Genomic DNA, 2,500 nt, shown 5'->3' with positions numbered 1-2,500 from the left:
CAAAATGTCTTCAATCACCGTTGTGTGTGACGGGACATTAAACAAAATTCCTCCTCCACCTTTCCATCTGCCCACCGTTAAACACTATCGATCCTTCCCTCTCTGTCTCTCACTCTGTCTGTCTGTCTGTCTCTGTCTCTCATGCATTTAAGAAAATTACTCGTGAATCTCATGAAGAACTTAAAAAAACACTGTAAATCGTAATAAATAAATAAATGAATAGTTATAAGATATGCCTCTCTCCTTCTCCCATATTACCCACATTTTCTGTCATGAATCTCATACATACATGCAAGACCTAATAGGAGGGGGAGAAAATTCTAGCGAGTACGATTCGACCCGCCCCCCAACCCCCCTTATGCGTATGTGTGTGTGTATGTATGTGTTATTATGTGGGTAAGTGTGTGTGTGTGTGTGTGTGTGTGTGTGTGTGTGTGTGTGTGTGTGTGTGAGGGAGAGAGAGAAATAGATAGATAGATAGATAGATAGATAGAGAGAGAGAGAGAGAGAGAGAGAGAGAGAGACTCAGAACTCAGAACTCAAAACGTTTTTTTATTCAAGGATTAAGATTTTAGGCATAGCCTATTCTTCCAATCTGTCCTTGCTAATCTACATCTATTACAAATAGCACACACATAAATGAAAGGAAAAGGTTTTCATGCAGAAGGATATATATAATGAAGAAAACAACACCTCCCCCCCGCCCCCACACACACACCCACACCCGTGCACACACATGCCTACACACTCGCGCGCGCGCGAGCGCACACACATACATTCACACACACGCGCACACACACTGACAGCACCCCTCCCTCCCCCCACACACTAAGATTGACAGATGGATAGGACAGTGAGTCAGAGAGAGAGAGAGAGAGAGAGAGAGAGAGAGAGATGTCATCAGTATAGAAGTTCCAGAAACATCCGGGTGTTCAAACGGTACAGTATTGTTACTGTCTCTGAAATCTATGTGTCGCAAGTGCAGCATACTACAGTGACTACCACCATCACCAATATTACTTGGACATTTGTCACGATTATGATAGAACGAAATGAATAGATTTATGCATGCATAAGAAATAGAACGAGAGAGAGAGAGAGAGAGAGAGAGAGAGAGAGAGAGAGAGAGAGAGAGAGAGAGAGAGAGCAAAACAAAACGATGACATGAGAAAGCAAGAAAAGAACAACAACAGCAACAATAACTGGTACAACAAATAAGACATAACTGACCTCTTTGTTACTGTCTACAGTAATTCAAAGATCAGAGTTATTTACTGTTGGAAGGGGTGAAGATGTTTATGCAGGCTTGATTTGAAAATAGGAAGAGAACTGCCCGTTTGTATGTGTAAAGGAAGGGAGTTCCACAGGGATGCACCCGAAAATGCAAAACTAGTTTTGAACAAATCAATTCGGGTACGTGGCAAAATGTATTTGTTAGAGCCGTATCGGCATGAGGCTCGTGTAAGCAGATGTTTGAGATATTGTGGTGCCAAGTTATTGTGTGTTTTGTACATGAGTAATGCTTTGTTGAATTCTAGCTGGTTATGAAGTGGAAGGATATTTAATCTGGCTTGCTTTTCTAACGTTGACAGTGAGTGATCTGGTAGAATTAATCTGGCTGCTCTCTTGTGGAGAGAATTTAGTTTCTTAAGATGAACATCTGCAGCACAGCTCCAGACAACAGATGCATAGTTGACGCGAGAAAGACAGTGAGCGTGGAAGAACATTTTGCGAGCTTCACTGTTTATGTAAGGTTTGAGCTGATTGAGTATGAACAGACTGCGTGCCAACCTTTTACAGACAGAATCAATGTGAGCTTGCCATTTCAGTTCTTCATCAATTATGACTCCCAAGAGAGAGAGAGAGAGAGAGAGAGAGAGAGAGAGAGAGAGAGAGAGAGCTGGAGACAGAGCATATTTGGGGGTAAATTATGTTTGCAATTTATCACGAGCACAGGACATGAAAGCGAGAAAATGTCTTAACATGAGAGAGAGAGAGAGAGAGAGAGAGAGAGAGAGAGAGAGAGAGAGAGAGAGAGAGAGACAGACAGACAGACAGACAGACAGACAGACAGAGGCAGAGTTTGTGCGTATGTGCGTGCGTGCGTGTGTGTACGTGCGTGTTTGTGCCTGTGCGTGCGTGAGTATTTGTGTGTGTGCGTGCGCGCGCGCGCGCGCGCGCGCGTGTGTGTATGTGTGTGTGCGCGCGCGAGTGTGTGTGTGCTTGTGTGTGTGTATACGTGTGCGAGCGTGTGTGCGCGTGTATATATGCGTGTGTGTCTGTGTTTGTGCGTGAGATCGAGGGATAGATAGATAGATAGATAGATAGAGAGAGAGAGAGAGAGAGAGAGAGAGAGAGAGAGAGAGAGAGACAGAGACAGAGACAGAGACAGAGACAGAGAGAGTATGTGTTTGTGTGTGTGTGCATGCGAGAGAGAGAGAGAGAGAGAGATAACGTGTTTGTGTGTATGCGAGAGAGACACACAGAGAGAGAGGATAGT

General features: G+C 44.0%; 1 protein-coding gene across 1 annotated transcript in view; it reads right to left on the bottom strand.

Moving 5' to 3' along the window:
* LOC143280344 (cholecystokinin receptor-like) overlaps positions 1–2,500 on the bottom strand; it is a 171,445-nt gene that overhangs the window by 25,467 nt on the left and 143,478 nt on the right. The gene's annotated exons all lie outside the window — the stretch shown is intronic.

The sequence above is a fragment of the Babylonia areolata genome, chromosome 3 (genome assembly GCF_041734735.1).
Source record: "Babylonia areolata isolate BAREFJ2019XMU chromosome 3, ASM4173473v1, whole genome shotgun sequence".
Taxonomy (NCBI): Eukaryota; Metazoa; Mollusca; class Gastropoda; order Neogastropoda; family Buccinidae; genus Babylonia; species Babylonia areolata.
Note: the sequence above shows the minus strand (reverse complement) of the source record. Positions and strands in the feature narration are given on the sequence as shown.